The sequence below is a fragment of the Stegostoma tigrinum genome, chromosome 17, assembly GCF_030684315.1.
Source record: "Stegostoma tigrinum isolate sSteTig4 chromosome 17, sSteTig4.hap1, whole genome shotgun sequence".
NCBI classification, from domain to species: domain Eukaryota; kingdom Metazoa; phylum Chordata; class Chondrichthyes; order Orectolobiformes; family Stegostomatidae; genus Stegostoma; species Stegostoma tigrinum.
The window spans coordinates 25,237,876-25,263,309 of NC_081370.1; the positions used below are offsets into that span (position 1 = coordinate 25,237,876).

Consider the following 25,434-nt stretch of genomic DNA (forward strand, 5'->3'; position numbering starts at 1 on the left):
GATCAGGCTGTACATGTCTTTTGGCTGGCACAGTCAAGATAGGCTGAAAAGAGCTATAAATTATGCTTTTATGGAAGTGACCACTGCTTAATACATAAATACACTCAAGCTGGTTGGGCTCAAATGCCCATTTGTGGTGGAATATCTATGGTATATGCATTATTATTAATACAATCAATCTACTCGGAGGCTATTTCTGATCTCATCAGCTATTTACTGATGTATGCAAAAAAGCTACTTAAAGTACTGAACGATGATTTTAGGTCAGTGAGAGAAAGTGGTCCTTCATTAAGTAGTTAGTGCCTCAAATTAAGGAATATGTAACTTTTCTTTTTCTGTAAAATAACAATAATTATACATAGCAGCAAATATTGCAGTTACAACATTTCACACTGGCAAAAATCAGCAATATTCATATTTGATTAACTGGAAATCACTTTCAAATATGTACAATCTAATTAAAGTGGAATGAAATTTAAAACATTGGTTTAGAACTAACGGGCACATACATAAAACCAAATGCAAAAGATTTGCATCAAAATAGAATGTTTTTGAGTACAAGGGTGATTGTGAAGTTAAATACACTCTAATAAGTAGTTAAAACAGAAATTATGTTAACATTATTATGTTCGCTATGTGACAGAGGAAAATGTCAGAATAAAGGGACATGGAAACAGAAGAGATGCAGCTCAAGAGAAAATCAAAATTTACATCCTAACTTCTTAGTGATACTGTGTAACATGACAACGTAGTTCAAGAATAAGATTCCCAATTCACTCTTGTCCAGTTAAGATCAGACCATATTGACAGAATTTTCTCAGTCTCACAATGACAAGACAGTCGGGAGAACGAGAGAGATTCTCGATAACAAGAAAATGAAGTCTGAAGTTCTGCGTAAGGTTTTAAAGGCTAGAACAGAAACTCGCACCTGAGCAGTGAGAGGCCCATTTGTTTGCATTAACAGTTCATTAGCACTTAAGTGTTTCTCACTTACATGCATGTTGCTACTTTCCCAGGTAGCAGTGAAATTCGATGGGACTAATTCCCAACTTGCAACTCAGAAGCTACCTGGCAACTCCAGTTCATGTCGGCCTTCTCTAGGCACCCATCTTGGCAAGCATTCCCTACATCTTAAAGCTCACGTCATGCAACTTTAAAAAAAAAATTCATGGGATGCAAGATCTTACTCACTCTAATAGTACTTGAGAAGGTTGTGGTGAGCTGCCTTATTAAACTGCTGCAGTGCATCTAGCGCAGGCACACCACAGTGTTGTTAAGCAAGAGTTTCAGGTGTCTAACCCAATAACAGTGAAGACACTGGAATGTAATTGCACATCAAGATGGCGCATGGCTTGGAGGCAGTGGTGTTCCCATGCATCTGCTGCTTTTGTCCTTCAAGGAGGCAGAGGTTGTATGTTTGGAAGGTGACGTGGTTGGACCCTGAGTGTGTTGTTGCAGCGCATCTTATAGACAGTACACATTGCTGTTACAGTGTATTGGTGGTGGACAGAGTGAATGTTTGGTTGACAGATCAGATATAGATCAGGAAACCAGTTTTCCCTCAAGCTTCTTAAACTGGAACCACAGTTCCAGAAAGGTGGCATGAATTCCATCACACTCCAAACTTATGGCAGCAACATAATTCATTTTAAATTCCTGCTGGCAATATCTGTGCCTCTGATAAGCTAAAACTTTAAATTTGAGGAATGTCAAATTAGGATTAAAGCCAAAGAACTGTGGATGCTGAAAATCAGAAACGAAATCAGAATTGGTGGAATAATTCGGATCTGCCAGGACCTGTGGACAGAAAGCAGAATTAACATTTTGGTTCCAATGACCCTTTTTCAGAACCGATTATAGCTAGTAAAAGGTTGATGTATATGCTGAAGGTGGGGTTTGGGGAGGGGGAAGGAGATGGAGCCCAGAAATAGACAACACCACAATTGGGCAGACAAAGGAGCGGTAATGGTCAGCCTGGGAGAGTGAATAGCTGCTAATGGGGACCACTAGTGGCGGGTTAAAACATTAAAGCCATAGATTTGAATGCAGCATTGTTGCTCAAGCTGGAGATACGCTGCAGCTGACACCAGAACGACAGCAAAGACAGCAAAGACAAAATCTACACCACAGAGATCACTAGATCTTAGATGTCACCTTTCATGGAATCATTACTACGGGAAAGACTCAGCAGCAACAGCAAGTCGGGTTGCACTATAGTTTAAAAAAGGGGGAAGAGAGGAAAAATCTATTCCTGACTTCATAGATAGGACAGAGTTGATTGACTGGTAAGTTTGTAGCTGTGCTTCTTTTGTCCAAATTAAAGGAAATTAAACCGTTCTATTTTGAAAATAAAGTGAAATAAGACATTCAGTTGATATTCCTATATTTAAGTGACATCAGAAGGCAAGCAAGTAGCTGGTGAGTCTTTTTAAATAGTAAGATTTATTTGTTGTAATCAGCTACATTATCAAATGGATTGAGAAATGGCAGGACAGTTCCTAATCTTTTGAGTACATTTCATAAGATGAAATGTAATCCTGCAGCCAGAATTTAAGGACTTTTGTAAGAAATTAGCAAGCAGGACCTCAAACATAAATCCTCTGGATTATTCCTGGTACTACGTACAACTGAGTACACAAACAGAAGGATACAGCAGATGAATGTGTGGCTGCAACAATGATGTACAGGAAAGCATAAACGGAAAAAAAGCTGGAGAGAAGACCATCACAGTGCTGGGGAAAGAAGATGCCCCAGAGTAATCATGATGGGGACATTAATTATTTGAATTTGGACTGGAACAGTCGTAAAGGGTAGACAAAGGCAAGCATTCCTAGAGGTTCCAATCCAAAGAGAAAACAAGCACTGATAAAGATCTGGTTCTTGGGCATGTAGTGTAGATCAAGCACAGTATAAAATTCTTTTTATGTTACAGTCATATGGTTTAGATTTGGCTATGGAGAGGGACAAGAAACAATACAAAGAGGAATTATTCAAGGAGAATGCCAATGGGATAAGAATGGATCTGATCTAAATAAGATGAAATCAAAACTGATGATGACAAAACTGGTTAGTCAGATTACAGTCCCACAAAGGAGGAAAGTACAACAAAAGTCCATAATTCCCTGGATGACAAAAGAGATACAGATTAAGATAAAAAGAAAGTGTATGCTAACAACAAACGTCAGGCTTATAATATGGCTAAAAACTGTGCTGCAGACAAAGTCCAGACGGGAAGTGAAAAAGCAAAGAAATAGAGTGTGTGTATGTAGGGAGACTGGTAGCTTACATAAAAATTATTCTTCTTTAGGCATTTAGATGAGTCTTCATTCAGCATTTAAAAAGTAAAAGTACAGTAAAAGGGGTGGGGCTGATCAGGGACCAAAAAGGGGAGTTCCACATTGTTGCTGTGCTACAGCAACAGCAATAAATGGATATTTCATACCTGCACTTATCAAGCAAGGAGATGCTACGGAGGTCATGGTGAAAGAGGAGGTTGTTTAATCACTTCGAGTTTAAAAATGATAGGCAGTATCAGAGAGACTGCCTGTACTCCTAAAGCTTATTTTTCAGCTTTCCTCAACTCAGCGTGGTACTAGAGTAGGACAGAATAGCAAATGTTGTTCAAAAACAAGATAAAGATAAGTTCTGGAATTATAAGCCAGTCAGTTGATCCTCGGTAGTGGGTAAATTTCCAGGAAAAATAATTTGGAACAACATTAAACCATATTTGCCCAGGTGGCTATTAATTAAGGAAAGCCAACATAGAGGTATTGGGGGCAAATTACGTTGAACCAACTTGGCATTATTTTTCTTTGGAGGAGGGAACAGATGTTTGACGAGGGCAATGCTGTTAATGTAGTCTACATGAAATTGGAAAGACATTTTGCAAAATGCTGCACAACAGACGTCAGAACATGGTTAGCGATCACAGAATAAAAAGGACAGTAGCAACACAGATACAAAACTGGCCAAGAGTTAAGAAGCAGTAATCATAACAGTTAATAATTAGGGTAAAGGAAGGCTTTATGGTGGAGTACCAGGTAAGCAGTGTTAGGCTAACTATATAAAACTTGTAATCATTGTGAACTGAGAGATGGATAGCATAGAACTTCAAAAAGGCACAGAAAAGTTGGTGGAATGCAGCCAAGTGGCAAAATATTTAATGCAAAAACAGTGCAAAAGGATTAATTTTGGGAGAAATAACATGGAGAGACAACAATGGAACAGGGCCTACAATTCTAAAGAGGTTCCAGAAGCAATGGGAGCTGGCGTGTACGTTCATAAGTCACTGAAGATAGCAGAACAAGTGGACAGTATACAGTTTAAAGAAACTGTACCCCAGGTACCAATTAGGCATACAATATAAAGTCAAGGACACTATGACAAACCTGTGTAAACCACTGGTTCAGCCTCAACTGAATACTACATCCAGTTCTGGGCACCACAGTTTAGGAAGGATATGGGAGAGAATGGGCCCAGAGATGGAGTTTCAATTACATAGATTGGGGAAATCGGGACTGCATTCCTTTGGAGAAGATTGAGATGAGATCTGATGAGTACTCAAAAACAATGATAGGTCGAGGCAAAGTCGATAGGGATAAACTGTTTACACAGGAAAGATCCAGAATCAGGGATAGATTTAATATAATTAGCCAAAAAAAAGCAATGTCAACATGAGGGAAAACTTCCTCATGCAAAAAGCAGCAAGAATTTGGAATGAACTGTCCCAGAGAGTGTATTGGAGGCAGGTTCAACTAAGGTACTCAAGACAAAATTTGATTATTATCATCATCTGAAAAGAACAAATGACCTGCACAATGGGGAGAAGGCTGGAAAGTGGCACAAGATGAACTGCCCCTTCAAAATGTCACAACAGTCAGAGCTGAAAAGCCTCCTGCTGTGCCGTAACCATTCTGCAAATCAACAGCAAGAACTGCCACTTTACCACCAACTGCAAAACATGGGCCAACAGAATACAAATAAAGTACATGTAACTTGTTCTCATAAAACTATTTTTGCCCCATACCGTTCTCCTGCAAATCTGTATGGATGGTCAATATAACAACTTGCACTGATATAGCACACAGTAGAACTTCGCAAGGCACTTTTTGAGTGTTATAGACAAAAAAGACTCTCAGGCATATGAGGAGACATAGTATGATAATCACCTAAACAGACAAAGAAATGGATTTTAAACAGCATTTTAAACACTGAGAAGACTGAGTATCATACTCTTTCACTGTTCCAAACTCTGTTTCCTTAGCTACTAACTCTAGCCTTCTTCATGACAAGAGTTTAAGATTAGACCAATCTGTGTGTTACCTTGGTGTCATATTTGACCCACTGCTGTAAAATAACTGCATCTACTTTAACAATGCTCAAAGAAAATTGTACACCTTTTCTGAATTTGCAAGCAAACTTCAAAAGAGAGAGATTATTATACAAACAGAACAACAAAACAGTTTAAAAATACTCATTTTTCCATTCTTCCCTTATGTTTATCAGATTCCCAGAAATCAAATTCTACAAGTAGAAAAAGACTGATTTTTCACACAAACTGCATCAAGGTCAATTAGCCAAACGCATGGACTTGTACAAAAACAGAACCCTGCTACTGGTAAAGAGTTTTACTTTTTATTTGAAAACAAATCAATAAACCTTCCACACGCTGGTCCAGCAAATCCACCAGATCCATGTTTTAACTAAATAAATGGACTCAGTGTAAACAACAATGTCAATATTTTGTATTACAGATGGATTAAAACAAAGCAAGCAGCAGAATTTCCTTGCACAATTAGGAGTATGGGGTGGTAAGAATAAAGTTGATTTCTTCAAACTCACTGACAATAGCATTTTTGCAAAAGGAATTTGACAAAGAGAGAGTCAGGAGCTTAACTCCAGAACTAATAGTAAAATATTCTAATCCTGAGGAGTTTGATGTATTTTAAGAAGTCATAAAATGTAAATACAACGGTTTACAACTACCTAGTTGATATCATTTTGTTTTATTGTTCAACAATATCCAACAGAAGTCACTAAAATAATAACCCGTACTTAGTAGCTTGTCATACATACTAATGCATTTAAGATACAGCTTACATATTTACACACGTAAATGTATTTTGTGAATATTTAAAAGCTCTACCATTCATTAGCCAAAGCAGTAAATGACTCACTGATCGAGGCACTTGTTCTTACTGCTTTGCATTTTAGTAAATAGTGTTATGAACATCAAAATTGCAATCACAAAGGCAAAATACAGATGACAATAAATACACCAAATGAAATCAATGTCTACTGCTCAATTACTAAAAATGCTAACTTGTCATATCCATGTAGCTAGGAACTAACTTGTTAAACCAAAGTCATCTTGGTTGAAAATGTTCTTTCATTTCCTTTAAAATTGCCTTGAACTGGAGGACAGCAAATTAGGAATATGGAAGGACTTCTTTCAAAAACGAAGTTTTACTCAACTGTAAAATTTAACTAAGTGGTTAACTTCCAGAAACATTATTTAGGAAGAGAAACATTAAGGTTGGCAGTAAAACAGAACTACAGAACAAGGGGGCCGCCATCTAATATTATGCAAAAGACTCAAAGGATTATTTTCGTTGTTTTGTTTATAAATACACAGTTCTATTTGATAGATATCTTTGGATCCTCTTTGGCCACAGGTGAGGACTGGAGAATAGTCAATGTGCCCCACTATTTAAGAAGGGTAGCATAGATTATCCTAGAGGTTACAGACCTGCAAGTCTCACACTGGTAGTAGGCAAGTTATTGGAAATGCTTCTCAAGACAAGATCGATACACATTTAGAAGCAAATGGACTTATTAATGATAGATAGCATGGTTTTGTGCAGGGGAGGTCATGCCTCACTGACTTGTTCAAGCTTATTTGAGGTGGTGACAAAGGTGATTGATGACGGAAAAGCAGCTGATATTGTCTACATGGACTTCAGTAAAGTCTCCGACAAGTTCCCTCATGGCAGACTCGTACAAAAGGTAAAGTCACATGGTATCAAAGTGAACAGGGATGATGGATACAGAAGTGGCTTAGTCTTAGGAAACAGAGGGTTATTGTTGCAAGGATGCTTTTCAGAATGGAGGACTGTGACTAGCGGCGTTCCACAGGCATCAGTGGTGGAACTCTGCAGTTTATGGTCTACGTAAATGTCGTGGAGGAAAATGTTGCTGGTCTAATTAACAAATTTGCAGACGATACAAAGATTGGTGGAGTTGCAAATAGTGAGAGACTGTCAGAGGATACAGCAGGATTTAGACCAGTTCAAGGCATAGGTAGAAAAATAGCAGATGGAGTTTCATCCAGACAAATGTAATGTGATGAGTTTTGGTGGGTCAAGTACAGGTGGAAGATAAGGGCAGAGCCCTTAGGAGTATTGATATGCCAAGGGATCTGGGTGTGCAGGTCCACAGGCCACTGAAGGTGGCCGTGCAGCTGGATAAGGTAGTAAAAAAGGCCCACAGCCTGCTTGCCTTCATTGGAAAGGGCATTAAGTATAAGGATAGACAAGTTATGCTACAGCTTTATAGAACTTCAGCTAGGCCACACTTGGGATATTGTGTACAGTTCTGGTCACAACACTACCAGAAGGATGTGGATGCTTTGGAGAGGGTACAGAAAACGTTTCCCAGGATGTTGACTGGTATGGGTGATTTTAGCTATGAAAAAAGGTTCGATAGACTGGGTTTGTTTTCATCAGAACACAAGAGGTTGAGGCGGCAATCTAATAGAAGCTAGTGAATGGCATGGATAGAGTGGAAAGTATAAGACTTTTTCCCCCAGAGTGGAGGGGTCAACTGCTCGGGGACACAGGTTCAAGGTGCGAGGGAGGAAATTTAAAAAAGATCTGCGAGACAAGTCTTTCATAGAAAGGATGGAGAGTGCCTGGAACACATTGCCAGAGGTAGTGGTGGAAGCAGACACAATAGCAGCATTCAAGAAGCACCTGGATGAATACATGAATAGGAAGGAAATTGAGGGATACGGATAATGTAAGTGAAGACAGTTTTAGTATAGAAGGGCAAAACATGTCAGCGCAGGCCTGGAGGGCCAAAAGGGCCTGATTCAGAGCCGCATTGTTCTTCATTCTATTTAAATCTTATTTTCCCTCTCCATATATGTAATATTTTGGAACGAGAGAGTCATTTGGCTGAATTAATTAACAGAAATCTTGCAAATGATAGCATTTAATATAGAATAAAGTGACATTTGATTTCCAATGAATTCCTACAGTGCTGAAAGAAGCCATTTGATTCATCATGTCTGCACCAACCCTCCGAGATCCAGCCACCCAACCTATCCCTGTAATCCTGCATTGACCATGACTAACCCACCATGCCTGCACACTATGGGGAAATTTACCATGGTCAATCCACCTAACCTGGACATCTTTGGGCTGTGGAAGAAAACCAGAGCACCCTTTGGAAACCCACACAGATGCAGGGAGAACATGCAAACTCCACACAAACCTAGTGGCATTATTGCTGGACCATTAATCCAGAGACCCAGACAATGTTCTGGGGATCCAGGTTCAAATCCCACAATGGTAGATGGTGGAATGTGAATTCAATAAGTATCTGAAATTAACAATCTAAAAATGACCATGAATTCATTGTCAACTGTTGGAAAAATCCATCTGGTTCACCAATGTCCTTTCGGGAAGGAAACTGCCATCCTTACCTGGTCTGGCCTACATGTGACTCCAGGCCGACAGCAATGTGGTTGACTCTGAACTGCCTGCTGGGCAATTAGGGATGGGGGACAGTAAATGTTGTTTGGTCAGTGTTGCCTTCATCCCATGTATGAATAAAGAACAAAAAAACAAAGACAGTCACCCAAGGCCAGAATCAAACCTAAGTATCTGGCACGGCCAAGCAGCAGTGTTAACCACTGGGCTGTACTGCCCTGCCCTTGATGCTCCCAACTAACCAAGTAAATCAACTTAGTTTTCAGTACAGTGCTACGGGAAAAACCAAGTATTAAATATCACTTCAAGAATTCAGCAACATCTGGAAGCCCAAATTAAATACTGCCACAAGATAGGAAAATATATAAAATGTAAATCTTCTGACAAGGGAAGAAAAATACCTGTGCCTCATTTCCTCGCACCCCTCCCACTAATAAAACAGAAGCATACTTAGGTCCCTGATTGCTTATCAGGTTTATTCGTTAATTAATCTCCAGTCAAGATTGGGAATATCAAATATTCAATCAATAGCCTAGTCTGAGTGAGCTGATCCAAGTTGGGTAGCTGGTCAGGAGTCTGCAACTGGCACTGACATTTGGAGCAAGGCTGTCATATAAACATATATACGGGTGTTCAGGGTGGACCTATTGTGTGTCACAGCTGAGCCTGATCAAATGAAACAGTCGTAAAATCCTTGTGACACAGTGGTAATAACACCTCCCAACAGTTTGATCAGAAACAAATCTTAAAATCCTCAGTGCAAGGCTACTGTAGCACGTGGCAATGTCCCCACATCCCCTACAAACCTCTTGCCTTAAATCTACGGCCAAGTCGTTGATTCCTCCACATAATAAAATCTCTGAACAGGCTGATTAGAAAATACCTACAATCCTTGATGGATCCTTGCAGCACAGTGGTATTGCCTTTATCGCTAGGCCAAAAGGCTCCAGGTTCAAATCTCACTTGCTCCAAAGGAGCAACATATATCAGAACACGTTAAATAGCCAAGGCTCTTGTGGCGCAGTGGTACTGCTCTTACTACTCAGTCAGGACTTCCAGGTTCAAATCCTACCTGCTCCAGGGGTTTGTAATAATATCATGGGTCAGACTGATTAGAATATTTTTACTGTGCTTAGCATTAATATTCATATTCAATCATAACACACTGTCCAATCTCATATGACAATGATGGGACTAAACTGAGCCTGCAAGTCTCTAGAGTTTTGAAGAATGAGAGGTGATCTCATAAAAATACGTTGAGATAGACAAAGTTAACGCAGATAAGATGTTACCCTTCGCCTGGAAGTTTACAACAGGTGATACTCTTTAATAACAAGGGTGATGCCATTTAGGATCTGGATGAGGTGATATGTTTTTAATCACAGGGTGGTAAATATTTGGAATTCTCTACCCTAGCGGGCTATGGAAACTCAGGCTTGGAGTACATATAACAGAAGTTGATAAATTTTTGTTTATCAATGGCGTAAAGGGTTATAATAATAGTATGAGTAAAATGCATGAAAGTGTTCTATCAGTCAGGCTCGACGGGTTGAAAGGTCTCCTTATGCTCCTACGTCCTACGTTCCTTATGTTTCTAACCATCTTAGCATGGAATTAAAGGTTTTGAGGAAGGGAAAAGAAACAGAAATAAAATAAACCAACCTCAAATACTCTCCTCCCCTTTCAACTTCGCCCTCCACATTGATGTAAAGTCAACACTTTTGGATTCATGTTTTATCAACCAATGTTTCTGAATGGTAAGGATCATTAGCTTTGATTTGAATATTATAACAATTCAGGAAGAAGGTGCAATTCAGGCAAGCATAAATAGAATGGCATATTCATGACAGTGACCAGTATATAGAGTCATAAAGGTCTATAGCTCAAAAAAGCCCCTTGGCCAATCAAGTCTGTGCTGGGTCAGAGCAAGCACCTAAAAGATTGTAATCCTATTTTCTAGCACTTGACATTGTACAGAGTTTCAGTTTCTCACTACACTGATTTCCCCCACCCCCACATCCCTATAAACCTCTTGCCTTAAATCTATGGCCGAGTCGTTGATTCCTCCACCAACAAGAAAAGTTCCCATCATAAATTTATACATCTCAATCATGTCTGCACTCAGCTTCCTCTGTTCCAAGGAAAACAATCCCAATCTATCCAATCTGTCATCCTTACAAACTAGCGAGCTTTGAGAAGATTTGTAGCTCAGCTTGAAGTTCTGGATGTGTTTGCTCGCTGAGCTGCAAGGTTCGTTTTCAGACGTTTCGTCACCATTCCAGGTATCATCAGTGAGCCTCCGACAAAGCGCTGGTGTAATGGCCCGCTTTCTATTTATCTGTTTAGGTTTCCTTGGGTTGGTGATGTCATTTCCTGCATTGGTGATGTCATTCCCTGTTCTTTTTCTCAGAGGGTGGTAGATTGATTTGGAGCCAATGTGTTTGTTGATGGAGTTCCTGTTGGAATGCCATGCTTCTAGGAATTCTCGTGTGTGTCTCTGTTTGGCTTGTCCTATGATGGATGTGTTGTCCCAATCAAAGTGGTGTCCTTCCTCATCTGTATGTAAGGATACGAGTGATAGTGGGTCTTGTCGTTTTGTGGCTAGTTGATGTTCATGTATCCTGATGGGTAGCTTTCTGCCTGTTTGTCCAATGTAGTGTTTGTCACAGTTTTTGCAAGGTATTTTGTACATGACGTTCGTTTTGCTTGTTGTCTGTATAGGGTCTTTTAAGTTCATTAGCTGCTGTTTTAGTGTGTTGGTGGGTTTGTGGGCTACCCTGATGCCAAGAGGTCCGAGTAGTCTAGCAGTCATTTCGGAAATGTCTTTGATGTAGGGGAGAGTGGTTATGGTTTCTGGGCCCGTTTTGCCTGTTGTTTGGTTTTGTTGCTGAGAAATCGGCGGACTGTGTTCATTGGGTACCCATTCTTTTTGAATACGCTGTATGGGTGATTTTCTTCTGCTCTTCGTAGTTCCTCTGTGCTGCAGTGTGTGGTGGCTCGTTGGAATAATGTTCTAATGCAGCTTCGTTTGTGGGTGTTGGGATGGTTGCTCCTGTAGTTCAGTATTTGGTCCATATGTGTTGTTTTCCTGTAGACGCTGGTTTGAAGTTCCCTATTGACTGTTCGCTCCACTGTGACATCTAGGAATGGCAGTTTGTTGTTGTTTTCTTCCTCTTTTGTGAATGTTATGCCAGTAAGGGTATTATTGATGGTCTTGAAGGTATCCTCTAATTTGTTTTGTTTAGTGATGACAAAGGTGTCATCCACATAGCGGACCCAAAGTTTAGGTTGGATGATTGGCAGAGCTGTTTGTTCGAGTCTCTGTATCACTGCCTCTGCTAAGAACCCCGATATCTGAGATCCCATGGGTGTATCGTTGGTGTGTCTGTACACAAACGAAGCTGCATTAGAACATTATTCCAACGAGCCACCACACACTGCAGCACAGAGGAACTACGAAGAGCAGAAGAAAATCACCTATACAGCCTGTTCAAAAAGAATGTGTACCCAATGAACACAGTCCGCCGATTTCTCAGCAACAAACCCAAACAAACAGACAAAACGGGCCCAGAAACCAGAATCACTCTCCCCTACATCAAAGACATTTCCGAAATAACTGCCAGACTACTCGGACCTCTTGGCATCAGGGTAGCCCACAAACCCACCAACACACTAAAACAGCAGCTAATGAACTTAAAAGACCCTATACAGACAATAAGCAAAACGAACGTCATCTACAAAATACCTTGCAAGAACTGTGACAAACACTACATTGGACAAACAGGCAGAAATCTACCCATCAGGATACATGAACATCAACTAGCCACAAAACGACATGACCCACTCTCACTTGTATCCTTACGTACAGATGAGGAAGGACACCACTTTGATTGGGACAACACATCCATCCTAGGACAAGCTAAACAGAGACATACACGAGAATTCCTAGAAGCATGGCATTTCAACCGGAACTCCATCAACAAACACATTGATTTGGAGCCAATCTACCACCCTCTGAGAAAAAGAACAGGGAATGACATCACCAACCCAAGGAAACCTAAACAGATAAATAGAAAGCGGGCCATAACACCAGCTCTTTGTCGGAGGCTCACTGATGATACCTAGAATGGTGACTGATTATCTGGGAACGAACCTTCCAGCTCAGTGAACCAGCTTACATCTGGAACAAAATAAAGACCCACTCTCTTGTGGACCGAGAGGAGGGGAACGCTGTGTTGGAGGTGAAAGGAAGACATTTGGTTGGCTGTGCACCCTTGCAACCAGTGGATCTTAATGCTGGCTTCGGCCTAACACTGGTTCAGGGGAGCAGCTAACCTGCAACGATGGCTGCGGCAAGTGCTCGTGCCCCAGGTCAGGGGGTCCGGAACACCATCCGTGTTTCCGTAAAGAAGGTGGATGAAGGTGCACCTGTGGACCGCACCTTCTTCGTGAAGAGGGTCCTATTGGACTGCTGTGGGTTCGCTGCTGCGGACACTTACTGCCTGCAGGATTTCCCCGGCGGAGGTTTTTACGATGTGACCTTCAGGAGTGCCAAGCTTTGCGAGCGCTTTCTGGAGGTTTTCAAGGAGAAAGGAGGTGAGGGCCCCCTCTCTGTATTGACCGCTGTCCTGCTGTTTGTGATGCCAGCGCAGAGGAGCCGTATGGTGACTGTACACATGTACAACCCGCATGTGGCAGCAGTTGATGTCCTGACCTTCCTTGGAAGGTACGTGAAGGTGGAAGGGGACCTAACCAACATCATGGACCCCTTTGGCATCTGGGCCAGTAAGAGGCAGGTCAAGGTGACGCTGAGGATGGGCGCGGGCGGGAATGTCGTACACCCACCGTCCAGCTTCGCGATCGGCGGGAGCAAGGGCTACCTGACCTATGCAGGGCAACCTAAAGTCTGCCATGCCTGTGGTAGGTCAGGTCACGTGGCAGCCGACTGCAAAGCCACCATCTGCAGGAACTGCGGGGAGGAGGGACACCTTGCAAAGGATTGCCCACAAGAGAAACGCTGCAACCTTTGCGGGGAAGCAGGCCACCTCTATAGGGCATGCCCGCAGCGGGGGACCACCTACGCCCAGGTCGCCGGCAGGGGCAATGCGGGGCCAGTCCCCCCGGAGGAGAGGAAGGCACCAGGGCCCTGCAAGGACCCCACTAATGTGCAGGAGGGCCAGGACGTGCAGGAGGGCCCAGCCCTGCAGGATGGGCCCGAGGCCAGCAAAGCCCCCCTGCAGTCTCCGCTCCCCCCCGACAACCCGGAGTCAATGGAGGCGGCGACAGGCGACTCCCGGGAGTAGACGACGGTCCAGAAAGCGAGGAGGAAGGTGGGTCGGCAGGCCCAGGAACCGCAACCATCAGGCGGGAAGAGGCAGCTACAGGGGGGGCTATAAGAGCTCCTCTGACGAGCGAGATTTGGAGAGGGCCCGCCCGAAGCAGAAGTTAAAGATCTCAAGGGAGAAGGAAAGCAGCACCACGCTTCCAGGTGACGGGAGGTGTCCTGAGGCTCCCTCCGACACCCAGTCACATTCCACTGGGGCAGTGGAGGGTCCCCCGGAACTTCCAGGCAGGAAGGAGGAAACAGCGCGTCCCCAGCCTGACCAAGAGCCGGACTCTCCTGCCTCCGTACCCCCGACGGGTGGATGCCACCCGGAAGGCAGCACGGATGGTTTCCTGAGCCCGGAGAGCGTCCAGCAGTTAGCCCGAGCAACGGACATGAAGGGGCAGATAGAGGGGCTGGACCTTGGACTTGGGGAGGGTACTGCGGTCACTGCCCACAATGGGGGTACGAGTTGCGAGCATTAATGTGCGCAGCGTCAAGTCAACTGCAAGATGTGTCCCCACGTTGGCCTACCTGACCACCGTCAGGGCGGACCTCCTGTTTCTGCAGGAGTGCGGGATACCGCACCTCAGCAGGTACAGGAAATGGTCCGGCGCCTGGGCCTGTGGGCCTTCGATCTGGTCGGGGGGTAACGACTGTCGCTCCTCGGGCCTGGCTATTCTGCTGCGGGGGCGCAACTTCACCATCTCTCAAGTTCAGGAGTTGGTGGGGGGGGGGCGCCTCCTAGTGGCTGACGTCACCTACAGGAACGCTCCCCTGAGGCTGATCAACGTGTACACCCCAGCGGTACGGAGTGAGCAGTTGGCCATCCTGCAGCGGCTTCCACCCCTGCTGGCTACGTCCAGGCCAGTCATCCTAGGCGGAGACTTCAACTGCATCATCGATGCAGATGGAAGATCCGGCGTGGGGACAGCGGGTGGGGGGAGTCAACTGGACGTCACGTCCACATTCCTGATGGGCACGGTGAAGGACGCCAAGCTGCTCGATGTCTTCAGCGCCCATGCAGACCGAGTACAGCGGAGGTACACCTGGTCCCGGCCAGACGGGTCTATTCGCTCAAGGATAGACTTCCTGTTTGTGTCACGGGCGTTCTCGGTCAGGTCCACCGGCGTCGAGCCGGTGTTCTTCTCTGACCACTGCCTCCTGCTGGCAGACTGTCACTTACAGGACGACCAGCCGGCCGGCAAGGGGACGTGGAAGCTCAACACGACTCTGTTGACCCCAGAGAACGTCGAAGAGCTTAAGAGGGAGTACACCGGTTGGAGAACCGTAAAACCCCTCTGAGTCTCCAGGCAACTGGGGGGAGAACATCAAGAGGTTCTTTGTCCTCAAGGGTGTTCGGAAGGCGAGAGAGAGGCGGGGAAAGCTGTTGCGACTCCAGAAAAGGCTGCAGAACCTGCTCCTTCTGCAGGTGACGGGGGTCGATGTCACAGAGGACCTCCGCGAGGTGAGGGGCCAGCAAGCCTCGCTCTTCGCCGCGGAGGCCTCCAGGATAATCTTCCAGTCCAGGGTCCGCTCCGTGGGGCAGGACGAGACGTGCTCGCGTTTCTTCTTTCAGAAGGTGCACAAAGAGAGCTATGTGCTTAGCCGGCTGAAGGAGGACGACGGCTCGGTGACGTTGTCTCGGCTCGACATTTTGAGGATCAGCAGATCCGTCTATGCCGGACTGTACGACACGAAGCCCACGGACAGCACGGCCTCTGAGTCGTTCCTGTCGTCTATCGCGGAGGTCTTAGATGACGGCACGAGGGAGTGGCTGGACTGGCCGATATCCCTGGACGAGCTGACCAGAGCCCTCAGGTCCTTGGAGAGGAATAAGACTCCTGGGAGCGACGGCTTACCAGTCGAGCTGTTTGCTCTGTGGGATCTGGTCGGCCAGGACCTGCTGGAGGTGTACGATAGTGTGTTTCGGGCAGGGGAAATGTGCAAGTCCATGAGGAAGGGCATCATCGCCCTCATTTACAAGAGGAACGGGGAGAGGGAAGAAATTAAGAATTGGCGTCCCATTTCACCACTGAACGTGGACTACAAAATCCTGGCCAAGGTCATAGCCAACCGGGTCAGGTCTGTCCTGGAGTCGGTGATTCACCCTGACCAAACCTGTGCTGTGCCAGGCAGGAAGATCGCTGAAAGCCTCGCGCTCATCAGGGATACGATTGCCTACGTGCAGGACAGGCGGGTGGACACCTGCCTCATCAGCCTGGACCAGGAGACGGCCTTCGACAGGGTCTCTCATGCTTACATGAGGGACGTCCTCTCCAAATTGGGGTTCGGGGAGGGCATCCGCAATTGGATCCGGCTGCTCTACACAAACATCGTTAGCACAGTCTCGATCAACGGGTGGGAAACGGACAGTTTTCCCGTCAGATCTGGAGTCAGGCAGGGCAGAGCTGCCCGCTCTCTCCTGCGTTGTTCGTGTGCTGTGTGGAGCCCTTCGCCGCATCCATCAGGAAGGACGTGAGCCTGAAGGGCATGACTATCCCAGGCAGCGGAGGCCTTCAGGTCAAGACCTCCGTGTACATGGACGATGTCGCCGTCTTCTGCACCGATTGTCGGTCGGTGAGTAGGCTGTTGGACATCTGCGGCCAGTTTGAACTGGCCTCGGGTGCCAAAGTCAACAGGGGTCAGAGTGAGGTCATGTTCTTCGGGAACTGGGACAACCGCTCCTTCATCCCCTTCACCGTCAGGACAGACTACCTGAAGGTGCTGGGTGTTTGGTTCAGTGGAGCTGGGGCATGCACTAAGACTTGGGAGGAGCGTATCACCAAACTAAAGCAGGTGGACGCTCCGGTCCCCCTCCATCGCAGGTAAGAACCTGGTTGTCAGGTGCGAGGGGCTTTCGGTACTGTTATATGTGGCGCAGGCCTGGCCTATTCCCTGGACCTGCGCCGCTGCGGTCACCCAGGCCATCTTCCACTTCATTTGGGGGGTTGAGGATGGACCGGGTCCGCAGGGTCACCATGTACGAAGACCTGGAAAATGGGGGAAAGGGCATACCCAACGCCACTCTCGCCCTGACGGTTACGTTTGTGTGCGGCTGCATCAAGCTGTGCATAGATCCTCAGTACGCAAACACCAAATGTCACTACTTACTGAGGTTCTACCTGTCCCCGGTGTTGCGAAGGATGGGCCTGGCCTCGTTGCCGCGGAACGCTCCGAGTAGTTGGACTGTCCCGTACCACCTGTCCTTCGTGGAGAAATTTTTGAAGGGAAACACCTTTGACCACAAGGCCGTCAGGCAGTGGTCAGCACGTAGTATCCTCGAGACTCTTCGGGAAAAGGAGAGGGTGGATCCCGTCATGTGGTTTCCCACGCCTACTGCCAAAGTTGTTTGGCAGAATGCCTCATCGCCAGAACTTTCAAACAAGCGCAAGGACATTGCCTGGCTGGCCGTGAGAGGGGCTCTGCCAGTGAGATCCTTTATGCATGCCCGGAATCTCTGCGCCACCGCACACTGCCCTCGAGGTGGCTGCGGGGGGGAACGAGACTGTTGATCACCTCCTTCTGGAGTGCGCCTATGCGCAGGAGGTCTGGAGGGGGATGCAGTGGTATTTGTCGAGGTTCGTCCCGAGCAGCTCCATGACGCGGGACTGCGTGCTCTATGGGCTGTTTCCCGGGACGCACACCGAGACCAACATCAACTGCGCCTGGAGGACCATCAATGCGGTGAAAGACGCTCTTTGGTCTGCCCGCAACTTGCTGGTCTGCCAGCTGAAAGAACTGACCCCGACCGAATGTTCCAGACTGGCGCACTCCAAGGTCCAGGACTACGTGCTGAGGGACGCGCTAAAGCTTGGGGCAGCTGCCACCAAGGCGCGGTGGGGAAAGACCACGGTATGAAACCACTCGTCCAGAATAGAAAAAAGGGCCCTATCTGGTAACTGGGCCCAGCTGGCGCCTTCCCCAACTGGTCAGGAGGCCAACTGGGACTGTGCGGGGTGATGACTGCCGGGGTATTTTCTTTGCTTTTTTTTTCTTCTTTGTTTGTTTTTTTCCTTTAGTTGGTGCAGGTACCCCCTGGGTAACCCGGAGCAGCTTGCATGACTGGGTAGGTGTATAAATATGTTTTATTTTTTGTACATCTTATGAATAACGTATATTTTTTCAAATAAAAAGTGACGAAACGTCTGAAAACAAACCTTTCAGCTCAGCGAGCAAACTCACATCCAAATCCTTACAAACTCTCCAGGCCAGACTACATTTTCATAAATCTCCTCTCTACCACCTCCAGTACAATCACATCCCTCCAACATTGGGAATTCCAGAACTGCACAAAATACTCAAAATACTATGCCTTAATCAAAGTTTAGTACAGTTCTAGCATACAAAGCCAAGTTCCCTCATATACTGCCTTAAGTGCTTTTATCTACTGGTCCCTCTACCATAAGGGGCCAATAAACATGTAGACCAGGGTCCATTTCAGGCTCACATTTATCAAGATTGAATTCCATTTGTACTGTTATTGAACTTCAGTAGCTAGAAAGCTATTTCAATTAAATATTAAATTATATAAAAAACAAACTAATTCAAAGGTTTGGAAATCCAAACAACGAATTTTCATTGTGTTTTCTCACATTAGAATTCAAATGGTCCTAAAATAATTTGTTGAATATAGCATTCATGATGTGTATGAGTAGCAAGATATTGTACAAGATTATAAACAACGCTGTAAACAATAAGTTACACGCCTGAAAAGTCTCTCTTATTACATTCAAATATAGAAATTCAGCAAGACATTTTGAAAAATCTGAAATAAAAACTGAAAATGTTGGTGAAACCTAGCAACATCTGTGGAGACAGAAACAGAGTTAAATGCTTCAAGACCAAAGACTCTTCTTCAGATCTGGTTCCACGTGAGTATCTTTGAACTCAAATGTTAACTCTGTTTATCTCTCCTGAGTCTACCGTGTCTGAGTTTCTCCAACATTTTCTGTTTTATTTCAGACTTCCAACAGCTGAAGTATTTTACTTTGTTTAAAAAGCATCTATTTTTTAGTTTGTCTAGAAGCTCTGTCAGAACTGAGTTATGACGTGTCGCGATTTTCCACAATAAAGTTGCAAGTCCAAAGGTCAGTGAGTTTGCTTTCATCCAATTCAGCGTTTGGAGACAGAAGCTTTGTTTACTACAACTGGTCAGGACAGAAGAATCAGAATGCTATACCAAATGAAAACCAACTTTTCACATGAAATAGTTGTGGGTGAACAATTAAACATTGTAACCCGATTTTATGGGTTTTAAGTGTTGTTCTAGGAACAATTAAGTGCAGAATACTCTAAGAAAACAAATTGCATTTCACTGCTGCAAATAAACCACGGGGGTGAGCAATTGAATTCATAGCTAAAATTAAAACGACAAGTTCACAGGTTACTCTTGTCAAATTTTGTAGAAATCTGCTCTAACATAATGCTTTAAAAAAGCTGAGGCAAAAAGTTGCAAGAGATCTTCAAGGTTAGCTGTGATGAAGATCCAATGCTTCAACTGTCATTGGAGGCTTTCATAGCAACACAATTATAAAGTTTGCTCAAGTCAGATCCCCTTGCAATACCTCTTCCAATAATGCTAATAAGATATATTCTAGTTTTTTTATGCCTTGTCAGATTATTGTGAGCACTCAGTCTTCAAAAGAACACATCACATAATTCCTACATTCTGCTCACAGATTAAAAGTTTAACATGTGAATTTTAACCCTTAACAAATCTGACATATGACTTATGGCAAAAGGAATGAATCAGGGGTGTAGAAAAGTCAAACTCAATAAACCAATGAAAACACAATCCAAAAGAATGGGTTCTGAACCAGGACTACATTAATGAGGAAAAACCTTATTTTTTGAAAATTGACTTGAAATGCGCAATGTGAAAGGGTGGAGGAGACAGATTCAATATTAGTTTTCAAAAAAGGAACTGGATAAGCACCTAGAGAGGAAAGAAAAATAATGTTACACTGGAAAGGTCAAGATGTGGGACTAGCTAAAACGAAACTGGCACAGACTTGACAGGACAAATGGCCTCCTTAGATACGGTAACCATGTTATGATTCACACCAGACCTAACATGTGACATAAAGAGACCACATCATTATGGCTGGGTCTCTGTAGGCAATCAGAACTGCTCTGGCGCTGGCTAATCTTCACTGGAATTTGATACTGAATTTTATAAACATAAATATGGCACAAAACATAGTTTAAATCGAGAGTGTCTCATATTAAATCTATTGAATTTAAGCATTTACTTCATTATTAATTCATTTCCCCAGAACATTTTCACTACAATCGGAAACTTGCATCACAGCCAATGAATGTCTCTAAGATGTTCTACCACAAAATTACGATGGGTCTCAGATTTTATTTTTGCCAATGAGATAATGTCAATTTAATTATATATTCCTAATCTATGTTTAGTTTTGAATAAGTTACCAATTAAGTACAGAAGGCTTAGTTTTAAGAGATAAAATTGCATAATGCTCTCTATTGAACATGCACAACAAGCACAAACAAAAAGTGCTAATAGAAACTCAGCATGTCTGGCAGCATCTGCAGAGAAAGGAGAGTTTTGAGTCCAGTAACCTCTCTTCATTCAAAATTCTAAACTGCAAGTTTTAACAAAGCAACACAACAAAGCAAATCTAAATCAACTCATAAATGGGCCAAGAAATAGCAGACGGAGTTTAATTTAGATAAACGTGAGGTGTTGCGTTTGGGTAAGGCAAATCAGGGCAGGACTTAAATCATGAAATGGTAGTGTCCTGGGCTGTGTCTCCGAACAAAGAGATCTATCTAGTGGTGCAGGTGCAAGGTTCCTTGAAAATAGACAGGACAGTGAAGATGACATTTGGCACGCTTGCCTTCATTGGTCAGAACACTGGGTATAAGAGTTGAGATGTCATGTTGCTGTTGTACAGATCGTTGGTGAAGCCACTTGTACAATTACAATTCTTGGTGCCCTTCTATAGGAAACATGTTGTTAATGCTGAGAGAGTGCAGAAGAAAATTTACAAAGATGTTGCTGGAGGGCTTTCTTTTTCCTCTAGAGCGTCAGATGCTGAGGGGTGACCTTATAGAGGTTTATAAAATCATGAGGGGCATGGGCAGGGCAAATAGCCCTACTCTTTTCGTAGGATGAATAAAGTTCCAAACTAGAGGGCATAGATTTAAGGTGAGAGGGGAAAGATTTAAAAAGGACCTGTGAGGTAACTTTTTCACGCAGAAGATGGTGCGTATAAGGAATGAGCTGCCAGACGAAATTGTGGAGGCTAGTAAAATTACAACATTTAATAGGCATCTGAATGGATACATGAATAGAAAGGGTTTAGAGGGATATAGGCAAAATGCCGGCAAATGGGCTAAGGTTGATTGGGATGTCTGACAAATTAGACCAAAAGGTCTGTTTCCATGCTGTTTCCATTCCAGGCTTTATAACCGAATATCCTACAAACTGCAGTTCACATCAGCACGCACATTTGAAAGGTGAAAGGTTTCCTAAGTGCAAGACTAGTTATTCCAGAAAACAAAAAAAATCTTCCATTTCAATGGGGTATAACTTGAAAAGTAAAAAAAAATACACGGCTACACAATTAAAGATAGCTCTTAAATTAATTATTCAGATGTAAATTTTATATAGTGTTAAGCCAGTGCGACTGTCACAAGGCATATCTTGACAAATCTCAACATTCCCTCTAAAAATGACTCAAACGAATCAATGTCATTTTCCGAGAAATGTATTAAAAAGCAGTTCGAATAGGTACTTTAAGAAAAATCAATTAACACGATTTATAAGAGAGCTCGCCTATTACGTTTCCCCAATGGAAGAGCGGGAGGGGTGGGGAACACTGATGAGATAGCAACAACCCCCTCTACTTTGCCAGTTACAGGAGGTTAAGACGCAAGGTAACAGGGCCGGGCCACAACACAAACTCCCTTCTTCCTTATCTCTGAAACAATATATAGAAAAAAATTATAGCAATACGTACCCAACAGTTTCATGTATCTATATGCGTAGTTATTAAAACGAAAAGAAAGTACTGTTGTGAACAAAGTTTTTAAAAAAAAAAGCGGTGATAGAAACTATTCACTTTGGTTTAAAAATACGTTCTGTATATGTAGATCTCGGCGGGAAATAACAGCAACAAGCCCTACTTTCCAAGATGGCGCCTCCGCCTGTACAGGTCAAATCTTAGAACCGACGGATGCGGTTTTGACAATCCCAACACCCTCTGCGCTGCGTCCGTCAATCATCCAACAACCCCGCCCCTCCCGCATCAAACAAACTTCCGACCAAGCCACGCCTTCACACAGTGACAGACCAATCAAGGGGGGCGCGTCCCGGGAAGGGGGACCGTGATAGGAATGTCCAATCCCAACGGGTGATGTTCCCACCCCCTCGCCCTAATGGCGGTGAAACTGCCAAGGTCTGAGAGGAGGAGGAGTGGTCAGTGGGGAAAGCTGGATGTTGTGAAACAAAAAACAGAAATTGCTGGAGAAACTAAGCAGGTTTGGTAGTATGGGTGGAGAGAGGAAAAACAGGTCTAACGTTTTGGGCCCACTGACCCCTTTTAGGCTTGCAGCTATATTTGTTTGTGTTTTCATTTCCGCCATCTGCAGGTTATTTTGGTTTAACTGGATGTTGTGAATTAATTCTGGTGAGATCAAAGGCTGGGGGAAGGGGAGAAGTAATGTTCAGGAAGAGAGAGAGATGACGCATCTAATTCGTCAAATGTGGAGAAAATAGTCAGAGTGCCGTGAATTTTGCGAATCCTGCTCTAAATGTTATTTTTTTTCCTGTAAACGTTCGTTCTTGTAAAGCGTCCTTTTGCAGTCTGAGAATCTTACCTGCTATGCTAGTTAATTTATCTTAAAACATCAAATTATATACGAAACCAATTTTGTTACAACTCTTCTCTCCAGTACCTTTAGCATGTCCGTTCTGATGAAGAGTCACTGGGCTCAATTTTAACTCCCACAGATGCTGCCAGACCTGCTGAGTTTCACCAGCGTTATCTGTTTTTGTCTTGTTAGCTTGGGTTCACTCTCAGCAAGGTTGACCTATTTTCGTAAATTAACATCTATCTCCGCTACCATCGGCATTCCCATTTTCATGTGCTGTGGACTCTTTCAAGCACTTTTTTACTACTTGATTACTTCTCTAATGTCTTTCCCACCCCCAGACGACACAAATATCATTTTTCCGAGCTCCTTAGGTTCAGTAGAAACTGGTGAAATCACTTCACGATAAAAACAGAAGTGGCTGGAAAAACTGCAGGTCTGGCAACATCTATGGAGAGAAATCAGAATTAATGCTTCAGGTCTGGTGACCCTCAGAGCTCTCATTAACTCTCTCTCTCTCTCTCTTTTTCCACAAATGCTACCAGACCCACCGAGTTTTTCCAACCATTTCTACTTTTGTTCCTTCTGAAATGTTCTGTGTACCTCTTGTCTTATATGGAGTAAACTTTCTTTATGTTTGTAACCAATCACCAGCTGCAGATTAGTAAACTTCTGAACTGTAAAAAGCCAGGCTTCACTGAGATCTGACCTGTTCAGTATTATCATCAATTGGAGTCATAACATTGCCATAAATGCTACTATGCAGCATTTATTCAATAATAACATGATGATTATTGCTGAATTTGCTTTCCTCCAGAACAACTTGGCTTTGGCATCATTACAGCCTTGGTCCAAAAATGGACCCAAAAAGAATTCCAGAAGGGAGCTAACAATGAATTCCCTAGGTAAAGGCCTTATTTGACCCAGGTGTGGCATCAAAGAACTCTAGCAAAATTGAAGAATGTGAAAATTGGGGCAAATGTTCACAGTTGAATGTATATTTAGTACTGAGGAAGATGGACATGGTTTTTAGGGTTCAACATTTCAGGCTGAAAGCATTGCTGTGGGACTACCTTTTGGGTAGTGTCCTGGGCTAAACCATCTTCAACTCCTTCACCAATGACCTTTCCTCAATACAAGTTCAGAGATTTGCATGAGTGTTGATTGCACTGGTTCTGTATCGTTCACAACTGTTTAGAAATTGAGGCATTTGATTTCTGCATGCAGGAAAAGTTGAGCAATGTTCAGGCTTTGACCGTAAGTCTATATTAACATTTGTTCTGCATAAGTGTTATGCAGTAGTTGTCACCAACAAGAGAAAATCTAACCATCTTGCCTTAATATTATGGCATTACTGTCTCTGAATCTGCCACTATTAAAAGTATGGGGCCAACCATTGACCAGAAAAGTTATTGAAATTGACACTTTAAATACTTCTGCTTCATGAGCAAAACAGACATTGAGAATTCAATGGCATGTATCCCACCAACTAATTTTCCAAACTCTCATCATCCACAAAGTGCTAATCAGGAGTGTGTTGAATACTCTCCACATGTTTGGAAGAATGTTTTTCAGGCAATCAAGAAACTCAAAAGAACACACCGACTTACTTGGGTCATAACCCAAATCCCCTTAAATGTTCATTTCCTCCATTATCAGCAGATAGTGGCAGTAATTTGTATTGTTTGAAAAATGTACGACAGCAACTTGCCATGGTTGTTTTTTTAAAAACAAAACCTTCTGAGGCCACTATCTCTACCACCTGGATGAACAAGGTCAGTGGATTTTTTTTGAGAACACCACCACTCCATCCTGATTTGGAACTGGCAATGAGTGAAGTCACTTCTTAACAGTGCGGTAGGCGTTCGTGTAGCAGATGGAGCTACAATGCTTTTAAAAAGGAGGCTAGTCATCTCAACGGCAATTAGGAACCAGCAATAAAAGTTGAACTTGCTACTGATGCTTGCATCCCACTAGTGAAACAGAGCCCTTCAAAACTTTACATCTTTAAGGTGTGATGCTAAAAAGTGAGTGCAATAAATCACCTGACTTAAAGGATCAGCATAACTTATTGCTTATTCATGTACACTATTGTTAAAGATATTGGGCCCCCATACACTTTTTTTAAAGAGTTCTTGGCTCTTCTGCCACTTTCAAGGGTTTTATGTGTACACCATCATCTCTCTTTGTACATCCTTAAAAAGTTATATTATTTAATTTGTCTAGCCTTTCCTCTCATTTCCTAGTAAAATGTGTTATTTCATACTTTTTTTTTAAAACCAGCTACGTGAAATGTATGCAACTGGCTGAATCAGTATTTATTGACCGTGCCTAATTGCCCTTGAGAAGGTGCTGGTGAGCTGCTTTCTTGAACCACTGCAGGCCATTTGGTGTAGGTACACTACAATACCATTAGTGAGAAAATGTTAGAATTTTGACCCAATAACACCGAAGAAATATAATTCCAAATTAGGATTGAATGTGGTTTGGAGAGGAATATGCAGGTGGTGGTGCACCTACGCCTGCTGCCCTTGTCTATCTAGATGGAAGTGGTTA

The 25,434-nt window shown here is 43.6% G+C and overlaps 1 protein-coding gene across 7 annotated transcripts in view; it reads right to left on the bottom strand.

Moving 5' to 3' along the window:
- Positions 1-22,222, bottom strand: part of ppp6r3 (protein phosphatase 6, regulatory subunit 3) — a 141,618-nt gene extending 119,396 nt beyond the window's left edge. For all 7 annotated transcript variants that reach the window (XM_048545512.2, XM_048545517.2, XM_048545515.2 and 4 more), the window contains exon 1: positions 22,026-22,222. The gene's annotated coding sequence lies outside the window, so the exon portion shown is untranslated. The remainder of the gene's footprint in view (positions 1-22,025) is intronic.
- Between the last annotated feature and the right edge of the window lie 3,212 nt (positions 22,223-25,434).